The sequence below is a fragment of the Sphaeramia orbicularis genome, chromosome 12, assembly GCF_902148855.1.
Source record: "Sphaeramia orbicularis chromosome 12, fSphaOr1.1, whole genome shotgun sequence".
NCBI classification, from domain to species: domain Eukaryota; kingdom Metazoa; phylum Chordata; class Actinopteri; order Kurtiformes; family Apogonidae; genus Sphaeramia; species Sphaeramia orbicularis.
The window spans coordinates 38,551,151-38,578,042 of record NC_043968.1 but is presented as its reverse complement, the minus strand read 5'-3'; the positions used below and the strand labels follow the sequence as shown (position 1 = coordinate 38,578,042).

The window sequence follows — 26,892 nt, the reverse complement described above, 5'->3', positions numbered from 1 at the left end:
CACAACATTTGCACATATAAGGCCAAGACTTCCGACAGACATTTCTCTGAGTACTCCAAAATTGTTTATCAGCAGCAGTGGTTGTAGTCCATACTGAAAATATACAATCTGGAGCCAGTAGGGTTTGAAGTGGCTCATTTGCATTTAAAGGGCCAGCACTCAAAATGACCTTTCTCATGTCATTACTGAGAAATATGGTTGAAGATGGACCTGTGGAGTTTCAGACCTAAGCATTAGGGGTGTAAGAAAATATCGGTTCTGCAATATATCGCGATATTTCATTTCACAATACTGTATCGATATTTTTAGGTATTTATTCAAATGCAGATATTGTGGAGGTTCATTTTTGTTTTTTTGTTTTTCTTTTTTGTTTATATTTTCTTTACTCTTATTTAACACTCCTTTATTAAATAATGTTCGTTCCTTTGTTGGTATCGCACAAAAATACTGTTCTGATGTTAGTTCTGAACTAATAGAATATGAGCATTTGAACAGGATCTTAAACTGTAATGTCTGTAAAACATAATTTCAGTTTGAACACAGGAACATTTTGTGACATTAGATCCTGTTGGGATCAGATAAAAATGTGTTTAGTATTTGTACATATTTCTGGTGTAATTCAATTCTTCAAGGAAATAATCATTTAAAAAAAAAAAAAGAAACCAAAAATTGCCTTTTAAACAGTATCATTATATATCGCGATATATCGTAACATGATGCTAGTATTGCAATTTGTATTAAATCGCGAGATTATTGCTGATACACAGCCCTACCAAGCATAGAGTTTATCATTTATGGCTCAGGAGGTAGAATAGGTTGTCCAATAACACAAGGGTTGGCGGTTCGATTCCTGCTCTTTCCGAGTCAGTCCGTTGTGTCCTTGTGCAAGACACTTCACCCTCCTTGCCTCCAGTGTCACTCACACTGGTGTATGAATGCGTATGAGTGTTTGGTGGTGGTCAGGGGGGCCGTTGGCATGAATTGGCAGCCACACTTCTGTCAGTCTGCCCCAGGGCAGCTGTGGATACAGACGTAGTTTACCACCACCAGAGGAGGAATGTGAGAGTGAATGAATAATGGGTCAATAATGTAAAGCGCTTTGAGTGTCCAAAAAAGCGCTATAGAAATCTACTCCATTATTATTATTATAATTATGTAGACCACAGGGAAAATGCAGAATTCCATTTTAAAAAAGGAAAATATCATTTCTTTAAGATTGTCTACTTCAAATTAAGCAATGCCTATTCAATGTTTGGCTCAAAGTGGGTCATCCAGGCCAGACAGGTGACCACTGCACCTGACAGAACGTCACACACGGTCATGCTTGTCTCCTCTAATAAACCATGTGAGGCTTCAAGTTATGCAAAGTCTGCTTACCTTTCATCTCCCACATAAAGAGGAAGTCATGTGTCTCAGATGTCCAGTGTGGCAATAATGGGTACAAGATCAATTCTTGTGACTGTTCTTCAAAGATTCAAAGATTTTTATTATTGACAATTCTCTAGATGCACAGGACATACAGAGAATTTAGATATTGTTTCTCTCTTACCTTGTAATTATGAAGCCATGCAATAAAAAAAAAAATAGGTGAAAGTAGGTGGTATAAAGAATAAACTATAATAAAATCTAAAAGTGTATGTGTAAATCTGTTTACAAGATATAACAGTAACAGCAGCAGATGGGGAAATAGTGCAATGTTTGTAATAAAGTGTAGAGCTGCAACCAATTAATCGACTCAAAGTGATTAAAAAAAAATCATTCAACCACAATTCTCTGGAATCAAAGCTTTGTTTCCTTCATTTCTCTGCTGTTAAACATTGGTCCCACTGTTGTGTTTCACACGGACGCTTATTGTGACGCACAAAGAAGCTTCAGTTCAGGAAAACTGCAATACAATATCTCCCTTCAATCAATGCGAGTCGATTAATCAAATCGTGACTTTTTGCTTTGACTTCAAACACCTAGTCGATTAATCGGTTGCAGCTCTAATAAAGGGCATCAGACAGTCAGCAGAAATGAGAAAATATCTCAGAATGTAGTTATTGAGTCTCGTGCAAAACAGTTGAGGAAAAAGTCTTTGTGTAAATGTGGGGGTGGGTTACAGTCTGGGGTGGGGGGTAGTGGACAGAATTCAGCATCCTGATAACCTGATGGACAAAGCTGTTCAGCAGTCAGTCTTATGGATCAGATGTGGAGGCTCTGGTAGTTTTTCTTTCTGGATTCTGCAAACATGTCGTAGAAAGAACAGCGATGGAAGTTCAACTTACTGTGCGAAGGCGAACAGGAAAGGCTCTATCCTTCAAGGGCAAAGCACAGTAGAGGAAGGGCTTGCCAGTGCTGTGTCATCATCATGCAGGGAGACCATCTGAATGTTATTATGCTGTCTCATTTGAGTCCCTGTTTCAAGGGCGTTTTAGTCTGCCGAGACAGTTATTTAAGTTTTTGTAGCACTCAACCAAACACAAACAGCATCTATATACATTTCACTTTCCTTTACTCTACCCTTAATAGCTTTACTTCATTTAGTTAATGGGGAGTGCTCACAATAACTCTATTTAACTGAAATTTTCAGGATTCTGCCTGTGACTCCAAGGTAATGGTTTTTTGCAGGCACCATCAGAGGAAAAGTGGGTACCTTTGTGCATTTTAGTAAATCTAGTGGTTTGTGACAAGTCTAGGAGCATTTCCATACCAGAGGTTTGTTTGATTGTGTTCCACCTACACTCAGAACTGCATGCAGCAATACCTTTGAGAAGTCAGCATGTGTTTTCCAGACAAACTACTCTACATAATCAAAGTGACAATACATTTTCATTGGCTTACACTCCACGAAGCAGTAAATCAAAAACCATATATTTACTGTTTCTCATATTCCTGTAATTTGCATGGTATCCTTTTTTGTTATTTCTCTTAAACATTCAGCTAAGTATATGGGCAAAAATGCAATTTATTGTCAAATGTCATGCAATTTAGTCCAATGACAAAGGGATATCTCAGGCAGCATAAATAGTCGGCACAACACAGCAGGCTGTTTTGGTATTTTCTCCTCTTCAGTATCTGCAGCGGCATGATTATTAAATGTTTTGATGTCAGGAAAGAGAAATGTTGAGTGACAGGCCTGGTCAGACTGGAGCAGCAGATCATACAGAATCTGAGAGCAGAGACCCATCATTTCTCCTTCGCACAAAAAAACTAAGCAAACAAAACATTTAATTATTCTCCCAGGCTCAATAGATGGAGGCTGTGCCAAATTGATGTGCAGAATCAACTTTGGTTGGACCATTTTAATGCATTTTAATTCATGTACATATATTTACAATAACCATGAGAGCAGATTACACTATTTATTAAAATATCAGACAAAAAAATAGATATTTTAAAGGTACAGCAACCTTCTCAACAATCTGTCTACTATAGTAAAGTAAAAGTACGGTTCAGTGTTTTTATCTGACACTGGTTTACATTGTATCTCTACTTATACTGATATGTGACATGAGTGCCACACCTAGTTTAGCATTAACTGCATTAACATTAACTGAGTTTTCTGAGCTCAACAGTCTTGTGTTTGTGTGCTGATATCTCTACTAAACTTTGTCCATCTGTTATGAGTTTCTGGCGTGGAACTGTGTATACAAGCTTCAAAGTTTACCTGCCTGCTTTGGCCATATGGTGACAAGAATCACAGAACAATTGCCTGACCTTCACTGTTTGTAGCTTGTTTATAATTGAAAACTTTTATCCTGGCCGTCTGCGCTTTCTCTGGACTATATTTATCTTGTAAAACTTTGTCTGCTAATTACTGCGGTGTAAGTGCTTGAAGCCTCTCAGAACATGCAAGCAGTGCTCAAAGTTACCAATCACCTTTTCATTAAACAAAGTTCCAAGATGTAATTCTTGAGATATTTAAATCAATTCTTTAAAGTAAAAATAATCGTTAACTAATTTACTTAATTTATTTAAGGGCGACATGGTGGTGCAGTGGTTAGCACTCGTGCCTCACAGCAAGAAGGTCCTGGGTTCGATTCCAACACCAGTCGACAGGGGGTGGGACCTTTCTGTGTGGAGTTTGCATGTTCTCCCCGTGTCTGCGTGGGTTCTCTCCGGGTACTCCGGCTTCCTCCCACCATCCAAAGACATGCACTGATAGGTTAATTGGTTAATCTAAATTGCCCATAGGTGTGAATGTGAGAGTGATTGTCTCTATATGTCAGCCTGCGATGAACTGGCGACTTGTCCAGGGTGTACCCCGCCTTCACCCCTATGTAGCTGGGATAGGCTCCAAGCGACCCCCATGACCCTAGTGAGGATAAAGCGGGTTCAGAAAATGAATGAGTGAATGAATAATTTACTTAACAGTAGTTATTGCGTGTTGAAAATGAAGGGCTTTTCTGTTTGATAGACTCGTAAATAACAAAAGCTCTGTCTAAATGCCTTAAAATGTAATTTTAAAAAGCTTTATCTCTCAAGTGAATCTAGGCAACATATTTCAAAGTAAATTCAACACCTGAAAACACATTAACAAATGTATTACTTGAATGCTTTCATTTACTTTATGAAATATCATCACCAAGTAATTTTCTCAGATTTTTCATGAAACACAAAAAACGTAACCAGAAACTGAGTATTCGATGATTTTGTCAAAAAAGTAATTTTTGTCAAAAAATTATTTCAGGAAGGTGATGACATTATGCATTAACCCTGTAAGTGCCACTCAGCCACTACAGAAATGCTTGGCTCGCTTTGAAGGATTCTACAGGGGTTGGACAAAATAATGGAAACACCTTCACCTCAAGATGATAATGCCCCAATCTATACAGCTAGAATTGTTAAAGAATGGCATGAGGAACATTCTAATGAAGTTGAGCATCTCGTATGGCCGGCACAGTCCCCAGACCTCAATATTATTGAGCATTTATGGTCAGTTTTAGAGATTCAAGTAAGACGTCGATTTCCACCGCCATCGTCTCTAAAAGAGTTGGAGGGTATTCTAACTGAAGAATGGCTTAAAATTCCTTTGGAAACAATTCACAAGTTGTATGAATCAATACCTTGGAGAATTGAGGCTGTAATTGCAGCAAAAGGCGGACCTACACCATATTAAATTATATTTTGTTGATTTTTTAAGGTGTTTCCATTATTTTGTCCAACCCCTGTACTTGAAATGAGAGAATGTAAAACACATAATTTAGTCAGTAGTTTATTGCATTACTACAATCCTGAAAAATTCACCCTTCATCAAATTCATGGTCTAAGTTTGTTAAAGCTGCAGAAGGAATACAGGAAACAAAGCGCTAAAATGAAAATGCACAGCCTCTTCCTGCTGCTCTCTTCTCTCTGTTCTAATAGTCTGGATGAATACACAGAGATGACCACCATTTTTAAACAAAACAGAAGGGCCAGAATGTCAGGGGTCAGGGGGGTACCATTTGCGTCTGTGCCGTAGCGAGCATCTGATGGAGTCCAGAGAATGACTGGTTGTTTCTCCTCTCTGAAAATCTGTCTCCTGTCAGGTGTTATTTATTTTAGGGCCTGAAAACAGAGCCAAGAGGAGGTGGAGAAGTCTAGTTTCCTCTCAGACCAGTTACAGTATGCTGAGGGATTATTATGGGGTGTCCAGCGATGCCATAGATATATTGCCCACTAGAGCTTTTAAAGCTGCATTGCTTGACAGTTTTTTGAATATTGAAATTCAAGTGGTCTGAGAGGAAACAGGAAATCTGCTCCTGTGGAAAATACACCCTATGGTACAGGCCTCAGCTAATTGTAGGTGTCTTTGCAGGCTGCTAAATGAATATGTGATTGATATCTGTAATTACCAACTACAGCTGAGATTTACTCAGATGAACTGTCAGAATATGGACGCTTAGTAAAGACTCTTCTGTTTTTCACAGCAGAATGAAACTGTCATCTGTCTGTATATTTAGCCGTTTGATTTGGACTTTGAAGAGAGAGCTGCTGGAGGAATTTAGTAATTTTCCAATTCTATCATTTTCCCCTGATTATTTTGTTTCTGTATTTTTAATATGAAAATAAGTATAGATCAAATTATATTATACTGGGATTATATATTGACCCCTATTTTACCTTAGTTTTTTTTTTTTTTTTTCAGTTCTCTTTTTATTAGGATTTTCCATGGTTCACATATTTATTCACGTAACAATTCACCATTCTCATCAATTCATCTGAAAATTACAACTGAATCACACAGCGATACTCCCGTGACTCCACAGACAGTACATAGATGGATGATTGGTTGATTGGTTCTCCCTCAGCAAAACAAAAGATGTAATTTATACAATACAAAATTTAGAGCTAAACTCCCTAGAATAGGACTACCTTAGCTTGTTTTTAATCACAATTATAGCATCAGGAACACATCATATCCTAGCATTCATCACAACTTCTTTACAAAGTAGACAACAAGGTGAAAATACCAGATGACGCTGCAGACAATGGCTGAAATATTCCCAGATGCCAGCTGGTGTCATGCAGAAGTCCCAATATATCTCAAAAAATACAAGTGCCCCTGTGCAAAGTATTGGCAGAAATGAGCTGTTCATATTTTGGCTGTTTGCTACCAGCCTGGTTGCTCTCCTTCTGCCAAATTCTTTGAGCTACATTCAAGTGGGTCTGCAATGCGCCTGTTGTCAAGGCTGCCCATGTGGTGGGAAGGCGCCAGCTTCAAGAGACAATGGAAACGGCTCCATCCAGCCTGTGAACTCTGAGGACAGACAGAATGACATAAAACTTACAGCGTGATGAAGGCTCATACTTCTCAGGGGTAATATCCTCATAGCGGATATTGGCTTTGTGTTCCTGTGGCTAAACAGAGGGGCCTCCATTGTCGGTTAAAGATTGGTCCCCTCAGCTTCTTATCAAATAGATGTTGAGATCTAAACAGCAATATCAGGTGACGCTTTGGTGCTTTTTTTATGGGGATGGCCTTCCTATTGAATGTGAGTATTATAGTCCTGTGTGCACTGGGGGATATTTTATTTGTTGTTTAGAGGTGCAAGATGAATGGACAGTGGGATGGCCGACCGTGCTGTTCATTTTAGTGGCTGATATTTGAATCTGGGAAGCTTTCTATGGAGTCATGCATCATCTATCTGCTGTCAGGTCAGGAGTGAAGTATGATCTAATGGAAAAAAGGCACAAGCCTCTGCCAAATCATCTTTTGTGGAAACCATGAATTGTTTATTGAGTTTTTGATAATAAGACAAAATAATTTGAATGTAATGTATGAGTTTGTGGAACATTTCCCTCCAGTAATGACTTCTATGTAATTATCTGTATGCATCATTTACTTTTGTCTTCGGGTATCATCGTGCTGTAAAGATGCACATAAATGCACACAGAAACCAGGTTAAGTAAAATTGGTTGATGAACAGCTCATCACGTGACTGTTTTGGGTAACTTTCACACACATTACCAGACAGTGAGGACAGAGAGTCAACAATCTCAGGTCCAGTGTGGTCTCCACTGTAGACCTGTAGACTCTACAGCACAGGTGTCAAACATGTGGCCCGGGGGCCAAATCTGGCCTGCCAAAGGGTCCAGTCCGGCCCTTGGGATGAATTTGTGAAATGCAAAAATTACACTAAAATACTACTACTACCACTACTACTACTACTACTACTACTACTACTACTACTACTACTACTACTACTAATAATAATAATAATAATAGTAATAATAATCCTTTTAGTTCAGGTTCCACATCCGACCAATTCAATCTCAAGTTGGTCAAACCAGTAAAATACTATCATAATAACATATAAATAATGACAACTACAAATGTTTCTCTTTGTAAATGTAAATATTTTCATGTATTTACACTAAAACAAAGTATAATTTTGCAAAAAATGTAAATAACCTGAACAAATATGAACAACCTGAAATTTCTTGAGAAGTAAGTACAATTTTAACAATATTCTGTCTGTTATTACATGTTTTGTGTATTTGTAAGTTATAATGTACATGTGTAAATGATAAACTGAGGCAGAATATTGTTAAAATTACACTTATTTTTTCAGTTTTTCATTTTATTCACATCACTTGAAAGGATTGTTCTTAGATGTAAACCTTTTCATAATGTAAATTTACTTTTTCACTCTAAAACACAGAGAAAAGTTTGGAGTTGACATTATTTATATATTAATATATTATTGATCCATAATGCACATGTATAAATGATATGTTGAGGCAGAATATTGTTAAAATTGCACTTATTTTTCCTAAGAAATTTCAGTTTTTTCAGGTTATTCACATTTTTTTTTATTTGGATAGTTTATATAAGTAAGTAAGTATTTTCATAATTTAATGTTTTTTTTTGTTGTTTTTTGCACTGAAAAAACTTTTTTGGGGAGTTGTCATTATTTATATATTATTATGTTATTATTTCACTGGTTCGGCCCACTGCAGATCAAATTTAGTTGAATGTGGCCCCTGAACTAAAAGGAGTTTGACACCCCTGCTCTACAGGGTCTGTAAGGTCCAACTCTGCATGAACAGTGAGTATACCTGCTTTGTTAGGTACCATGAAGTAATGGTACTAATGTAAGGAATGATGTTCAGAGGGATAAAGTGGATGTGGACAGGGGTCTGGATCAGCACTTATGTTGGTCTAATGGTAGAAAAGTGATGCTCTAATGTTCTAAAATATGTGTTTCTTTCACATTACATGTGTATCTCTTGTATTTTTTAAATATACGTCTTGACCTTTTTCTTTTTTTTTTGCTGTCACTTATGGGCAAGGAATCAAATATGATAACTTCATTGACCTTGATTTTGTACCTAACAATATAAATTTTGAAAAATTTCACAAAAGTAATAAAATCTTGTTAGGTCCTCCAATAACGCACTAAGATTGAAATTTAGAATTTCATAGTCTTTCAATGAGTGTCTTATAAAGGGTTAAAAAAAACTATTTGATTAGGCTTTTTTAAGAAATGTGGTGTGATAATGGTTTAATTATGTACTGGATTGTAATTGTCTGTATGTGTGTAAATTTAATTAAACGGCTATCATTTCCCTCTCTAAAAGCTATAAAACAAATACACTCCAGAGCTCTATCTTATGCATAATGAGCAATGTGAATGAAAATAAGGTGTTATCACTATGTTCTTAGAATGCTCCAAACAGCACAAATATGTGACATACTTTCCTATGACTATTTCACATCAAAAATATTCATTCCAGTGGTGCAAATTTACAACAGCTGTGATACTTGACTTGACACTAAAAGATTAAATAGGTATGTTTGTGTCAAGCCATTTGACAAACATGTCAACAAATGCAACATCACTTGGTGTCTCATCTGCAGCCTGATCTAGTGTGCTCTGTTTCCTGGTGTCAGTGTTCAGGAAAAAGGACACACACACAACCTGGTTCTGGGTCTTCACATGACATTCACGTTACAGAAACTACTCACTGTCCTGATAGTTTAGTTGAAGACCCTGGTGCTAAAATTACTGAAGTCACAAAATAGTCTGTTAAAAATATTAATAGGGTGGATTTAGCTAACAAATACAACATGTTTATATGCTCATCTTGAATTGTCCATAAATGTGACTTCAGTACTTTTAGCACCAGGGTCTTCAGTTGTTTGTTGATGCTGCTCCACACATATGTTCTATGTGAAAGTACTCAGGACATTGCTCATGATTCTGTAAATTGACTTTAGAGGCTAGTTTCAGACAGCTCTATATGTAAAGTGTCATGAGATAACATTTGATATGATTAAGTACTATATACATAAAATTTGATTGACTGACATAAATGCTGGCTCCAAAAAATCTATGAATAAAACGATCCATAAAGTTCTTAAATCTGATTCCACTTTCACAATTCTGCCTAAAATCCTTCTCCCCTCAACTCTCTGGAAATTTGGGAACTATGATTTTTAACATTTTGAATTTATTTATTTATTTATTTGCACAAATAAAACAGTAAAAAAACAAACAAACAAACAAACAAAAAAACCCATTCAAATACGTAACAAAATTGTGCAGGAGAGGTTGGAAGCCAGTAGAGGCTTATATGAACACCTCCCCAACATGAACAATACGCAAGAAAAAAAAAAAAAAAGAATTAAAAATACAATACAACTGAATTAATAAACTAAGATAAAAACAATAAAATATAAATCACATTACGAATCATCAAATACAAATTAAATGATATATAGCCCTACATTTTTTAATGAATTAAAGTCCTTTTCAGATGCTTCTTAAACAATGACAAGAAATAAATAGGAAATTTTTCCGCTCCGTTAGACACACCCTCACAAATATGGCATGAGTTGAGAACCAAAGATGTCCTTTTGACAGCACAAGTAGATCTAAACAGACTGCACGTAGAGGCCTCAAACCCACATCCTTGCTTTTGACAAAAATTAATTCCTTAGTCTTTAACGTCTATCTATTGCACTTTGTTAAAGTTGGAGGTCGTTTAGACTGCTGAAATCTTGCTTATTTAAGTTCTTTGGCCTTTCTTGTAAAACATACAAACGTAGTGGACCAAAGAGACAGGGAAATGTCAAATGATGATCTGTTAAAAGTTCAGTTACATGAAAGCCAGAAAGTGTCACCACTGAAATCATGTTTATTTAAACAATACAATGTTTTTGTCAAACTGACAATCCCGGTGGGTCAGAGAGTCATGGAAATGCCAAAGGATGGTTGTTCAGAGTTCAGTTACATGTCAGCCAGTGTCATCATTTTTTTTGGGACCACCACAGAGAAAAGAAGGGCCACATTAACTAACATTTAATGAGATGGGTGATGCCCAGTGTTCAAATGAATGTTTGTTATTACCTCCGCCAAGGAGGTTATGTTTTTGCCAGGGTTTGTTTGTTTGTCTGTCTGTTTGTCTGTCCGTTAGTGTGCAAAATAACTCAAAAAGTTATGGACAGATTTTGATGAAATTTTCAGGGTTTGTTGGAAATGGGATAAGGAAGAAATGATTAAATTTTGGTGGTGATCGGGGGTGGGGGGGCCCATTTCCAACAAACCCTGAAAATTTCATCAAAATCTGTCCATAACTTTTTGAGTTATGTTGCACACTAACGGACAGACAAACAGACAGACAGACAAACAAACAAACCCTGGCAAAAACATAACCTCCTTGGCGTGGTGGGGCCCACGGGGGGGCCCACTGATCAGCCTTGGCAGAGGTCTGCGCTCTCCGAGTGCTTCTAGTTTATGTTTTGCGCTTGTTTTTTTAATCATATACTCATTGTTTTCATTAATGTATTGTCTTTTGTTCATTTGATGCTCATATCATGTGTTTTGGGGAATTTAATGGCTTCTGCAGTGGTCTATAGGGTCTATGCTAATATTGTTTGTTTTCTTTACTGTTTTCATGATCTGAATCAGTGGGAAACACATTTCCTTACTCGGGCATATTAATCTGATAATTTCAGACTCAGACCATTATAAAATCAGTCACTTTATCTAATTATTGTTTTATTATGTTGAATTTCCACTGGCTGTTTCACTCTATTTCACTCTTCCAAGTATTGTTACTGATTTAATATTTATGTCATCAGTTGCACAGTAAGTATTTTTCACAAAATGACCATATCCACTGTCTTTTTAATATTGACTGGACACACAGAGTATTGAAAAAAGCAGCCTGCTAATTAGCACTTATTCACTGTATACCTTAATGACACTTCAATAACATGACATGAAAGACCACTTCAGTGTAACTTAGGCACTCTGTTGATGAGAAGACTCATGGCTTTGGTTCACAGGCGAGCAAAAACTTCAACGATAATAATATTTGAGCTCACGTCCAGCAGGCTCCCTGAATGCATGTTTGCAGTAGATATGGGTGTGAAGGAAGGCCAGCATCTGACAGCTCCTTTGAATATGAGAACAGAGAATGAAACGTCCAAAAGTTTCAATGGTGAAAGTGCTATTAATGCCATACCAAAGCCATTAGGTGCCTACAGACTGAAGATTTCTACAGTCATATAAGTTTATTGGAAACCAAACTGTGTTGCAGGGATCTAATAAGCTTGGGTGTGACATATACCCTAACTGTGTGATGATAACACTTACTGAAGAATAGGATGCAGTCAGTGACTGCCGTCTCCCTGTGCTGCTATAGTTGTAAACAGTTCACATAAGGTAACTATCATGCTGTTACAAAAGTGGTATCCATGTGAAAGAATTCTTATGTAGCGTTTTCTCATCTTGTAATTGCAAAGGTTATATCTTAGCTTTTATCAAATTATTAGACTTTGTAAATTCTGTTCTTCAGTCTTCATTGACCATAGTTAAAATTTGTTCTATCTGTTGTTTCTTTGCTCTGTGTGACATACAAACATTGTACAGATATTCAGTGTGTTGACATTTGAAAGACTTCGGGTATTCCCTGTGTGTGATCTAAGTGACCCTTTTTTTAGACATCCTACAGTGACATGGAAACCCTCCAGCCCTGTCACTCAAAGATGTGGCTTGAGGGTGTCTATTTTTGACCCCTTTGTGTTAAAAATATACATGTCTTTAAGCCCTTTGCACCTAACTGATGAGGTGAGAATGATTACCGGTGAGGCTGACTGCTATCTCTTGGCACTGAGAGTCTATTTTAGGATCATGAATCCCAATGGGCAGATGGTGAGGTGTTTGTTTTTAAAAACCCACATGACTGTTAGACATTCACAAAACGTCTTTTCAGGAAAAGAACAGAGTTGGCCTTCAAGGCCCTCCTGCTGTCTACTGGTAAATATCAGTCACTAATTAGCGGCTGTTGATATCTTTCACACAGTCATCTTGTGGAAGAAAGCCGGCCAGCTCTGGTCCAGATTTTCACCATTAGCAATCGATGCACACAGTGTCCTCTGTCCTTTCTCTGTGTCCATGTGTATGGACTCTGCAGAGAATAAGTTCTAAATCTGGTAAAAAATTGATTCACATTTTACAAGTAAACAGTGCATTACTTACATTTTACTATTTGCACCTTTTGGACTTAGCTGAAGTGTGTTGTATTAAATCATAATTGTCAGTCCTACTAGGTGCTGGCATGTTTTTAAACCTCCTGATGTAGTGTGATATTGACCAACACTGTTAGATTTAATTCTGAAGCATAACACTTGATCTGTTTGACAATCCCCTGGCTCAGTAATGTTTCCCATTTTCTCTTAAACAGCCTGTGGTTAATTCAAAAACACTGTGAAGGTTGGAACTTCTTTTGGGTGTGGTAAACTTTGCAGTCATTTGCCAAGATTAAATTAAATGCATGTGACTGCTTCCTAACAGGTGCAGCTGTTTACACCAGGCATTGCACAGGTTGTGCACTGGACATTTGTGGTGTAATCCTAAAATCCATATTTTTTCATTATTGCATATTGGCTGGCAGTAACGTATGAGGTATTTAACATGACACGTTTGGCTGAGTTACACGCCGGCAGCTGTTGTATAAACCTGTTTCTACTATCTCATCTTATTACATGGTTCAGTTATCAAAGATGAAGTGAAGAGTATGCACATGACACTTTGTTTCTGAGTTTTGAGGGTTGTGGGAACAGGCATAAGTGTCTGCCATTGGTTTCTTCAGTTTCTTTTAGCTTCTGTGTCCTCTGAACCCATTTAAGTGACTCAACATATGTTGTTTATGTAGTGCAGCTTCATGGTCTGCCATCTGCTGCCTGCAAATGAGACCACCAATTTGTGACACCAATTATTGTAGGAATTATTAACATCTTAAAATAGAGGAATGAGGTGGTGATGTAGTCTTTATTAAAAAAGAAACCCCCAAATTAGAATTGGGTTGTTATCTCTCAGTCATTCCTTCAAAGTATTATGAGCCAAAGGCAAAATAGGGATCAAAAACCATAAATATCCTTTCCTTGTATTAGGTTGAATTGATTTTTGTGAAATAAATTACAGCATGATAAAAGAGGAGCAAAGTAATAGTCATTTAAATCATGTACTATCTCTCTTATGGATGAGGTTTTGCCTGTACGCCTTGATTGATGAGGTCACCTCTGCTTGGAAATTGCAGTTTCTTCTCTCTTACTGCCACAGCTACACACTGCGGTTGTATGAAAACCCAGACTGAGCTAAATTAACCAAGACCTTGGCTCAATCACCTCACATCACAAGCTTTCTGTGTTTCATGTTGGCATAAAATGTGTATTTTAGATATTTAAGATTTAATGGAAAAAGATTCAGTCATGACTAAATGGCTTGAAAATTGTAAAAAGACAAAAAACAATTTCAGAGGGAGCTACTGGTATTCAGCAAACCACAGGTGCTCATAGAGAAGGCATGGCCCATTGGAAAAAGACAAAAATCCAGGCACTGACTTTGTTTGAAAATTTTAAAAAACCTTTATTTCATGAGGGCCTGTAGATTAGTACATAGGGGCTGGAGTTGAAAACAAAGGCTTTTTAAAAAATTTCCAACCAAGTCAGTGCCTGGATTTTTGTCTTTTCCAAAGCTTGAAAATTGTATTCATACTGTGGGGATTTATTAAAATAAAACAAGGCTAAAAGGGTAAAAACTGTTGCCTTGGTTGTGCTGAAGTAGTATAGATTTGATGGTGAGCAGTTTAATTACAGTCACTGACCTATTATTGGCAATTACTCACCTCTCTGGAGGTAGAACCTACTTCCTCTGTCAGATTCTTTTTTTATTTAAGAGTGGACACTGGGAATTTGTAGTGATACTGAATTTTATTAAGTGCTTCTACACTGTTAACTACTGTGAAATTTGTGCCTTTAGGCATGAGTAGATGTATTTGAAATGTTCCCTAGTAATCCGTAGATGATACTAGACGTCTTTGTTAAAACCAGACAGCAGCCTGCTAATTTAATTTTCAGAGAATGTTTATACATACAATTAATTCAATTGTACTGTAATATTCTATGGAATACACATGTTGTTTGCACGTTATGTAATGTTGCATTTTCACACTGCCTTTCATTTTCTTTTCTAAGTCTTTTAGGTAGGTATTATGTGGATACTGACAGTTTTTTCCCTGTTTTTCAGTCAACTGACTCTGGACCAGAAAACTGGAAGAACCCTGTCTAACTGATACATGTAAGTGTTTTAAAGTGTTGCATACCATTCCAGCTGTATGTAAGGCACAGTATAATGTCCATTAATGGCAATTCCAAACCCCAATTATTTGAGTAATTGTGTACTTTATTACAGTAGCCTAATTATATAACTGAAAAGAACATTTTCCCCTCCTGTTATTCTCTGACGCATATGCACAATATCAATCAAATCAGTGAATCCAACAGGGAGCCAGGATGCCTGATGGCCTCTGGTCTCATTTGAGATGCAGACATTGTCCTGTTGCTTCCTTTAATGAGATCTGGAGGCGTGCAATCTAATATTCACCACTGAGGCTCCAACATGGCCCCTGAGCCTGTGGCCCAGAAGGCTGTGTGCTAATTCAATGTGGTGAAGTCAGCTGTGATCACAAGGACTACAGTGGCCATTTAGGCAAGAGGATGAGAGGCATTAGCCTTTTCTATACATGTTGTACTTATGGCTTACATCTGTCTTACATCTGTCTTCATCTTCTATTTATAAGACTGATGCTTTATGTATACAGTAAATGTTCGGTAAAGCTGAGCAGAACTCCATAAAGATAAGCTCGTGCTGATGAAGGCTGTCATGTCAGAAAACATGGATAATGTTGCAGGGCTGTATTGAGGTTTAGCTGATCTACTGGTTGAGAAACACTGTTTGTGAGCTACACAGTGGTTCAGGAGGTCTGAGTTCTTAATGTTCTTGGGTGTGTACTTATAAGAGATGCTACCGGAGACTCATTGAGCGTTCTTAAAACTCACGGGGGTGACCAGAAAAATCTTAATGGCAGGTGAATAAGAGTGAATTCTGAATAACTGATGGCTAATGCTGATACATTGCACAATTTATTATTCTTATTCTTATTCTTATTCTTATTCTTATTCTTATTCTTATTCTTATTCTTATTCTTATTCTTATTCTTATCATTATTATTATTATTATTATTATTATTTTGTTGTTGTTTTGATGATATGTTTTCCTTGTGTCTGCGTGGGTTCTCTCTGGGTACTCTGGCTTCCTCCCACCATCCAAAGACATGCACTGATAGGTTAATCGGTTAATCTAAATTGCCCATTGGTGTGAATGGGAGAGTGATTGTTTGTCTCTATTAGGGATGTAACAGTATGAAAATTTCATATCACGGTTATTGTGACCAAAATTATCATGGTCATCATCATTATCACGGTATTGTTGAAATGCGTTCAAAATGTTCAAGAAGACACAAGAAGACACACACTGAAATAATTTAACCAAGTTGTATTAAAAAAAACAAACTAAAAATCTAATAAAATAATAGGCACAATGTACTTTCTGTTGGCAGAAACATTCAAATATTAACATGTAAACATCAAACATACAAATGTGCACTAAAGACAGCACCCTATGGCCATTGTTTGACCATTTTCCATATCAAGTTTGAGTTGTTTTAGGGTCTCTCTCTCTCCCTCTCTCTCTCTCTCTCTCTCTCTCTCTCTCTCTCTTTCAAAGTGCGGTAATCAAACACGGTTATCATGATAATTAGAATTTAAATGGTAATACTAACCGTCAGGAATTTTACCACGGTTTATCGTTATACCGGTAATTGTTACATCCCTAGTTTCTATACTTCAGACCTGTGATGAACTGGTGACATGTCCAGGGTGAACCCCACTTTCGCCTATAAGTAGCAGGGATAGGCTCCAGCGACCCCTGTGACCCTAGTGAGGATAAAGCGGGTTCAGAAAATGGATGAATGTTTTGATGATAATTATCCCCCAGGGAAACAAAGACCAACATGAATATTTATCAATATTCATTAAAATAAGTAAAGGTTGGCACAAATGGGTTTTGAGAACTTTTTAAGAATCATTTATAGAATCAGCTGTTCCAGAGAGACACCAAAAGCACAGCCAAACCTGGATTTGATGTGGGTCATAAATAGGAGACCTTGATCAAATGGTTTGAATAGAGAAGCAGGAGGTCAGAGATGTGTGAGGGGCCTTGTATGATGGGATGTAATGAACAGTATCTTAAATTCAATTGTGGACCTTATATGGAGCCAGTTAAAGGACAGTAGAAGTCAGATATTATCATGTACAAAATTAAAATAGTTTATATGACCTTTTGAAAAGATGAATTTCCACTATAGAGAAGAGGCACTGAAGCTATAAAACAAGTAAACTTAGACTGGCTTTAGCAAAACATCTCTTGATACTGTGTTTTATTGGCTTAATCTCAGAGGGTCATCTAAAGTCATCAATACCAGAGACAACCAGAATTTACTCACAGTGTGTTAGTGGGTCTATTTATTACATGTACTGTCTGAAATAAATACTATCTTTGTGATGTGATGTTCTGTGCACAAGAGTTTGACATAATATAAGAGAAGTGATTAGCACCACTAGTCTCTGTCACAGCTCTCACTGAGGCTGTTCTGTGGAAGATGGTTGAAGGCCGGTGTCCTTGCTTTCTGGTTAAATACAGGAATTTACACTTTTACAAATTAGCACTGATTTTGACGTAGTGGAGCGCCCACTCCTCTCTTGATGATGAAGCTCCCTGCGTCTGTCCCAGCTGTCACCAGTGATTGATGCACTGTGCACTTCCCACCCTCACTTGCCAGCGCTCGCTGCTGTTTATGTCTCATACCTGATCTCACATCCAGAGGTGTTTCAGCCTACTTCCATTAGCAGGCATATTAATCTTGCTTAATGCAGTACGATCAGGTTAAAAGCCATTTTTGCCATAGTTCCTTATTTTGCCAGAAGGAAGTAGTTGCGATCCGCTTCTATTTTATCTTTAAATGTACCTTGTCTGTTCAGCAACTGGTGATAATACGGAGAAAAAAAAGTGGTTTCTACTGTACACTAATCCCTTGGGTTCCCTGTGGTCCACAATAAAAACAAGCGCGCTTGGAAAGCTTTGACTGAATTATCTATGTGGTAAAAGACAAGCCCTAAGTGCTTTTAGCATTGTTGTTTTGTAAAACTCATTTATTTGTTCCATCTCTTAGAGTAAACATCATTATGGGGAATTTATTCATTTGCATCTTGTTATGCCAGGAGTTTATGTGAGTGTCTGCTAATTTGGTTGTGTTTTATTGAGTTTGACCCAGACAACTCCACAACCTCCTGGCGTTTTTCAGTATGCAGATAGCAGAGAGGTTGGAAAGCTGACTTATGTTGAAATTCAATTTACTGTTAATAATAAGCAGCTTCATTACAGTGTACCTACTCTTACTTATCTACAAAGGTTGTAAAAAATGCCTGAAAGTCCATATTTATGCAAAATTCTTTACATTTTTTCCTTCCGTTATAGCCACCCTTCACATGCTATATTTGAGGTACTCATCAGAGATTTGTTCACTTAGATCTACTTGTGCTTGTAGACATTGCTCACTTGTTATGAATATGTCCCCCAAGTTTCCAGCAGAACATTACTTCATAGCTTAGTGACAACATGGGTCATCTGGAGTCTGTGATGTCATTTTAACATTAAGCAGATATTCAGAAATGTGCACTGTTTAAGTTGTTGAGCTGATTTTGTCCTTAGTAATAAAACACTCTAAACCAAGGGTGTCAAACATGCGGCCCGGGGGCCAAATCAGGCCGCCAAAGGGTTCAATCCGGCCCCTGGGATGAATTTGTGAAGTACAAAAATTACACTGAAAATATTAACAATCAAGGATGTTAAAATAATTTTAACAGTAGATCAGACCAGTAAAATACTATCATAATAAACTATAAATAATGAAAACTACAAATTTGTCTCTTTGTTTTAGTGTAAAAAATGTAAAATTACTCAAAAATGTTTACATTTACAGACTAGTCGTTTACAAAAAAAATGTGAATATCTGAAATGTCTTTAAGAGAAGTATGTGGAATTTTAATAATATTCTCCCTGTTTTTTAATGTTTGGTGTATTTGTAGATCCACCGTGATCTCTAAGTTGTGATTCACATGTATAAATGATAAACTAAGGCGTAATATTGTTAACATTGCACTTATTTTACTAAAGAATTTTCAGGTTGTTCATATTTGCTCATGTTATGTTAAAGTACAATTCGTAGATGTAAACATTTTAATTATGGAATTTTAAGTGTATTTTTGTGTGTATTGTAGGATATTTAAGCATAATTAAGTGTATTTTTGCGTGTATTGTAGAATTGTTGAGCATAATTAAGTGTATTTTTGCGTGTATTGTAGGATATTTAAGCATATTTAAGTGTATTTTTTATTTTACGGAATTTACTTTTTTCACTCAAAAGTTCTTATCCTATTGTTTATATTATTTTACTGGTCCGGCCCACTTTATATCATATTAGGCTGGATGTGGCCCCTGAACTAAAATGAGTTTGACACCCCTGCTCTAAACTATACAGAAGCATTTGATCTCAGACGTTTGCACCCTACAGCATATCAACTTTTGCCAGGAATTGTCAAGCAAAGCAGATATTTTCAAGGCTTGTGAATCCTGAATACATGTCTGAGGACATAATAGAACAGTGATGACTGTTGGCTTGTCTGGTGATTGGCAAGATGCTGTTCAGTCAATGTGATAAATTAAAATTACAGCTACACAGGGTTTATGAGTATAAAGGGTGATGATGAATCCCCTGGTTTGATTAGAATAGCCTTTCATTTCCAACCGTTTTACCTCAAATTATATAACTAATGTGATTTTGCTGGTTATAAGAAATATATGTTATGCCTTGATTATCAGGAGTCCAAAGATGGTGTTCCAGGTAGATGGTTGTGAATCTGCTGTTGGAAATAAGTAGATCTTGATTGTAAATGCTGTTTAAAATAGAGTTTACAGTGGGATAAAAAAGAACAATGAACACTGTCTATAGGATGAATTATACCATTTCTCATCTTATATTCCCCTGTTGTCCATGTTATTGTCTCAGTTGTAAAGATGAACCTATTTGCATAAAGATATAATCAGAGGTGAATGATAAGTCCATAATTACATTTTTAAGCTTTGCCAAGCAAGATGAACTTACAGGCTAAAGCATCAGCAGTACAAGTGGAAAAATAAGATATTAATGGTGTCAGAGGGAAATGAAGTCAAACCAGATTTTCATAACTGTTTCTTATTGCTTTAGATACAATAATACTTCCCCGAGCACATCAGGCCCCTATCAGTCACGATTGTCATTCACTTCTTTGGCTTGTCACTGCCAACACAAAATGAAATCTTCTCCTTCACAGTCAAGGTTAGTATTCAGTAATGTTTCCTTTTCAGGGAGACAGGAGCGCTCCTTGTCCCCCTTTTTAATCTTGCTGTGCTGCTATTTCATTTCCTGTCTTGTTCATTGAATCAATCCGAGTTTGATAATGGTGGCACCAGACGGACACAATTTCATGCCCCTTTTTAGGGAATTTAACAGAACGAAAACTGTAGTTCTTCATTCACTTATAAGTCATTATAATCCACCTAATCACAATCACAAGTTAAACAAGAGGTTTATATATTAGACATACACAAATATAAATAAGAGAAACTGGAGTATTTCCAAATGTTGAGACCGAAAATAAAACATTCAAAACATCCTTTATGATTCTATTTGGTTTTGACATAAAAAAAACAGCTATTTGTGAGAAAAACAAAACAAAATGTGATAATTGTTCTATTCGGATAGATGTTAGCAAAAAAATAATTGTTAATATTATATTTCATTTCTGTAATGAGGGCCTCATAAAACTTACACAGTAATCCTATAAAACTGAAAATTATCAAATGGAAAAATGTATAATATGAATGTGAAAAATATGTTTTATCACTTATGTTTGTCCTTTTTGTCCTTGTTATTTTGGGGACAAATATCCAATATGAATTAAACTGAGTCTTGGTGCAAAAAGCATAGCCTTTCTGTTTTCACTCTACATCCAAATTGCTCAGCTTTCAACTTTATTAATCATCACTTTATTCACTTATTTTATGTTTCAAGCATCGGACTTTTATACTGTATAAATGCCCTGCAAATACTTTATTATGTGCTCATGTGCTGCACTTTTATGGTTTTATGATTTTTAAAATACAATATGAAATGGACCACAAACAGTAAAGAAGCATTCTTCAGGCTTTTTGTGTTGTGTGACCAAATGACTGTGCTTTGTGCTCGAGGCTGTTTAGTAACTGGATGCAAAGGGTTGGTTCTGTCAGCGCAGCTTTATGATCCATACATAGTAGGAGAAAAAGAAGCAGAAGACAGCACATAGGGCAACATGGCCTGGCACGTTCAAAATGGCCACAGGGAAACCATCTCCCACAATGCTCCAATCCCCCTGGCTCCTTGGTGTCGATCTGTTCTTTGTGAGCCAAAGTGTCTGAGACACATTGCGGTCACCATGGGCTGGAGGAGATATGACAAATACAAAAGACAGACCTTGTTTGGTTCTGTCTCTGGAGAAGAGGATGTGTGGCTCAGTGATAGTGCCAGAGCTTAGCTGTCCAAGACACTTACACTTACTTTAGAGGTCTGTCACTTTCATTAGTTAAGTATAGCAGAATTAGCATACATCATTTATCGTCAAAGAGCTCCACACTGAATTTCCCATACCATACTTCCAATTGATGGCTAGACTGTATGAGTAGCTGTGCTGGAAAAAAAAAAAAAAAAAAAAAAAAAAAATTAGTTTTGCCAAAACCTTCTGTTCCTTGAAATGGCCACTTGAGGCTCCAGAAGTCAGTAAGTCTCCTGCGACCCCATGTCCCATGTTTTAACAATCTAATCTAATGTCCTTGTTGTTGAGAGCTGAACTGTTGTTGTTTTTTTTTCAATGTATCTCACCTATTTAAAGACTTCAAGTTTTGCATATTCAAGAATGTGGCTGCTTCAAATGACAGGTGAGTGTTGTCTATGTGTTTGATCGACAGCTAGCTTGGCTATTGAGTCACACATTCAGAGTGTCTGTTTGCAGAATAAAACTTTTTTTCTTGACAGACTGCTCTGTTGTATATCTGATAAGGATATTTTTCTCTTCTAGTGTTTTTGGCACGATTCTATGATACAACTGCTTCATGGAGCAGCTAGCTACATTATCTGATATTAGCATTGTTTCATATCGGATCATCTGGTATGTCAGGTAGCTATATAAGAGACAACACTACAAAGTGTATTCACACATTGTGCAAAGTTGAGATTTCTGTCCTCAAACACCAGTATATGTCTGTATGGCTTCCAAACAGCGGTCCACTGTTGGCTATTTTTTGACTGTAGCCATATGGGATTTAGAAACACAATCCTCCACAAAAGTTAAACAAAACAGAGTGTGCAGAGACATGTAGCCGGTCTTCAGTTTCTCCCAGACACCACTATCTCCTGGAGTGTGTTTGATTAAAAGGAGGTCTTCTTGTTTCTTTGTCTCCTGGCTGCTATATTTCAGAGGGACAAAACTAGATAAAACACCAAATGGTTCACAACTCACAGAGGACATTATTATTGTCGGCTTATTTGGACTTCAGAGGTGATGGAGAGACCTCCCAAAAAGATATTTGTCTGAACAGCATGATATCCTCATGCTGTTGGAATTGAGAAGACAATGAGCCAAGATACAAGTGATTTGAGTTGGTGTTGACCCCGGAGAAAAATTTTAATGATACCCTGACCTTTAAGAGACACCCTTTTGCCATTTTCTGATAAACCACTACACTGTAATTGAAAAAGAACTTCCTGGAAAATGCAGTTGTCTGGGACTTGTCCAAGGTTATAACAGTTTCACATTTTACTTATTTTCCTTGAGTTTCAGTTTAGCTTTAATTAGGTTATTTAAGCAAATTTCTATTCATTCTTCAATAATTTTGCTGTTAATTTTTGTAAGGTGAATTTTTCTCAGGGTATCAAAATTGACCAACAAGCATCCACAAAGCACAGCTATAAATGTGTTTCAGTCAGTGACAACAATAACACTGCATAAAATATAAAGTACAAATATGTAAACAGTGTACACAAGATGCACCTGAGCCTCATGGTCTTCCTCACCTTATCGAAGTGAGCTGGGTCAGCCTTTGGGCTTTTAAAATAGACCTTCTTATTTGTGGATTTTTTTTGCCCTAAAGAAATGTTCCACATTTTTATCACCTTCCACTACAAGGTACTTGCTCTTCCAAAGCACTTTTTGGCTGACTTACATTACAGTGATGCTAGGGTGCCTGGCAACAGACATGCAGTGTGTTTGCAACTGCAAAAAAAAAAAAAAAAAAAAAGAAGGATTTTATATTTACCTAAAAATATAACTTATCCAGAAATACATTGACGAAGACAACAAGCCAGGCATTTGTTGAATGAATTTAGTCAACTTTAGTGATTTTGTAAACATAGAATGTAATATTCAGATTTTTTTTAACCTTTTTTTTTATGTGTGGATGGATGGATACTGCTCAACTGTGTCTGGTTATTCTGTGCCATGACATATGTGTGAGAAGCTGTATTATTGTCCTCTAAATAGGGATGTGTAGCTATGGGACTCTGACACACATGTTCATTTTCTGATGGGGAATTGAAGCTGAAACCACTGGATTATTTTGAGAACACCTGCCGTTGTCTGTCTTTTCCCACAGTCTTGATCAGCTGGTTTGACTCGGTTTAATTCTAACTTAATGTATTAAAACGCCAAAGTTATATACTATATGTATGCACTGTGGGCTGGAGGATTGTCTGTAGATGTGGTGTTATTATCAGATGTTGCCAATAAAATTGGAATAATTTTGTTTTCAGACACAGTCCTCTTTTTATTCCCATTAACACATCAGTAAACACCTTTGACCAGGTACAATGATTACATACTGAGTCCCAGTTACACTTTACCTATCAAGAATAAATCATATTGTCGCAATCATTTCATGAGTAGAAGTCAAAATATTTGATTCCAGCTGTATGTGCAACAGTGTTCAAAGCTGAAGTTACAGAAAACCTTTTGATATTGTACTTTGACTTCCATGTTGAAATTGGCAGCTGTTGCCTTTTTCACTCAGATTAGATTATTATGACCCACGTGAATAGTTCCAGGGATTTCATGACCTTGTTAAGGAAACAGTAGCTGTTATCCCATGTATTGATCTCTCTAGTTAATTTCACATTCATGACAAATGCACGGAAGTGAATATTCATATAATTCATTTATTTAAATTCTATTAAGGCTTCCAAACATAATGAAGGATGGTGAGTGACAGGTGGGTGAGTGCTGTCTGACTGTGTCTGCCATGTGGGCTTTGATCGATGTCAAGCTCAGTGGCAGAATCACACTTCTTCCCCTGACTGTGATCACATGTTTTTGCACATGTGAAAGTCGTATGGTTTTTGGTGGTCAGAGGATTCTGAGGATTACCTTTTACTTCTTATGGGAATACATGGTATTAACTAACTATAACTATATTGCCATTTTTAAAATTTGTTGTAACTTATCTTGGTGTCTTTTACCGACATCAGATTGTCTGCCTGTCTGTGGTTTCATACATAATTTAGTAAATGTCAGTTTGTGAGACTGTAAACAAGGTAAGCTGCAAATGAACTGCCCTCATTGGGAATAATCAAGTTACATGAATCTGAATCTGAATGCCTCTGACATAGCCACATGTGGAAACATGGTGTGTTAGCTAGCCTGACAATCAGAGCAGCTACTACTAATTACTGTGTCAATACATTGCATGAAGTTGACATTAATGCTCTTAAACACTACTGCATATGTTAATATTTATCAGGTAGGTGAAATGACCTAATTGTGTTAGAGTACAGTATTAGTTGCTGTGGAAGATGTTTTCTGTAAGTAAATTAGTTTCTGTCTTTACTCTTACCCAGCTTCACACTCGTATCCCAACATGTACAGTACGTTTCCAAAAAAACCAAGATAAACTCAGTCTTCAACAGTGTTGGGGAGGTTACTTTTAAATAGTAACTTTTGCTTGTTACTCGTTACTTCTTTAAAAAGTAACTTTTTACGTAACTCATTACTTTTACGTTACTTTTATCTTGCTTGAGTTTGGGCGGGACCACATCTGTTCCTATGTGTAGGGCTACATAAAGTTCTACTATGGAAGACATAATAGGTATTTCTTTTGTGCTCTTTGTTATAAAAAATGCCTCAAACAGAGCACTTGACAAGAAAATATTGGACTACTATAGGCTCCAACACCACCACTAAGCCCTATCACACAACATGAAATAACATAGCCTCCATACATCTAATAGGCATGTTGGTGAACACAAAATACATAAGTTTTTTATTGTCCAACTGTTGGTGGATGAGAGCCCGTGACTATTGCGCAGGCGCAACTGTTTCACAACCAAATGACTACTGGATGTTTACTTGTATTTTGTACATGTTACCGCGTAACGGGGACACCAAAATGTAATGCAGATTAGTACGGATAGACCCATCAAAAAGAATGCGTTTGTGCATGCACAGAATTCTTAAGGTGTAAAAAAAAAATTGGGAGAAAAAATTGTACATGACACTTGTCAAATCTGTCCCTAAGAAAAGTTACATTGTGCCGAATTGAAGAAGGAACTATGTTTTTTTTACCCGAAAAAGTAGTTATGTTACTGTAACACGACACTTTGTACCTCGTTACACACAACACTTTTTTTCGGAAAAAGGTGGTCTGCCCTTTCCAGGTCGGTGGGGAGTCTTTGCCCCAAGTGGAGGAGTTTAAGTATCTCGGGGTCTTGTTCACAAGTGAAGGAAGGATGGAGCATGAGACTGACAGACGGATCGGTGCAGCGTCTGCAGTGATACGGTCGCTGTACTGGTCGGTTGTGGTGAAGAATGAGCTGAGCCAAGAGGCGAAGCTCTCGATTTATCGGTCAATCTATGTTCCTACCCTCACCTATGGTCATGAGCTTTGGGTCATGACTGAAAGGACAAGATCCCGGATACAAGCAGTCGAAATGAGTTTCCTCCGCAGGGTGGCTGGGCGCACCCTTAGGGATAGGGTGAGGAGCTCAGTCACCAGGGAGGAGCTCGGAATAGAGCCGCTGCTCCTCCGCGTCGAGAGGGGCCAGCTGAGGTGGCTGGGGCATCTGTTTTGGATGTTCCTGGACGCCTCCCTGGGGAGGTGTTCCGGGGATGTCCCACCGGGAGGAGACCCCGGGGTAGACCCAGGACACGTTGGAGAGACTATGTCTCTCGGCTGGCCTGGGAACGCCTCAGGGTCCCGCCGAAGAGCTGGAAGAGGTGTCTGGGGAAAGGGAAGTCTGGGCATCCCTGCTTAGACTGTTACCCCCGCGACCCGGCCCCGGATAAGCGGTGGATAATGGATGGATGGATGGATGGACACACAACACTGATCTTCAACCTTCAAATGCATGGCATCTACTTCTTATATGAGTGTCATGTAGGGTCAGTTCACTGAATTTCACCTTCAGTATCCAATAAAATGAAACAACATGCACCATTGCTCATAAGTTCCTCTCTGGCTTCAGCAAAGTAAAACACATTTATTACCAATTAACAAAAAACTTTCTAAATACTTGAAGGTTTGCAAAAGCTCAGCCTGTTATTAACGTGACTTGACTTAATGCGGGCAAAAACTGGTGAAGGGGAAGATAATTCGTTCAAGAGAGAGAACAGTCTCATACTACTGCACCGATTACTGGCAGGAAGAGGCAAATCATGTAATGTACCAAAGGTGGCAGCAGAGATTTTAGGCATCATTTTAACAGGATCAAAGCTGCTGCATTCTAATCTGTTTCTCGACTCTGTGAAATATCTGGGCCAGGCAGTCGTCTCCAACTGCCCTTAGATCAGTTTCTGGCAACTCATCACAATGTCAGAGCCCAAGACGCTTCCAACCAAGTCAGTGTCAATACTAAGCAACATTTGCTGTGTGTAACACCACAGGGAACCTCAAACATCAG

General features: G+C 37.5%; 1 protein-coding gene across 2 annotated transcripts in view; it reads left to right on the top strand.

Annotated features, from left to right (window-relative positions):
- Nucleotides 1-26,892, top strand: part of syt1a (synaptotagmin Ia) — a 218,795-nt gene that overhangs the window by 49,210 nt on the left and 142,693 nt on the right. For both annotated transcript variants that reach the window (XM_030150191.1, XM_030150192.1), the window contains exon 2: nt 15,003-15,053. The gene's annotated coding sequence lies outside the window, so the exon portion shown is untranslated. The remainder of the gene's footprint in view (nt 1-15,002; nt 15,054-26,892) is intronic.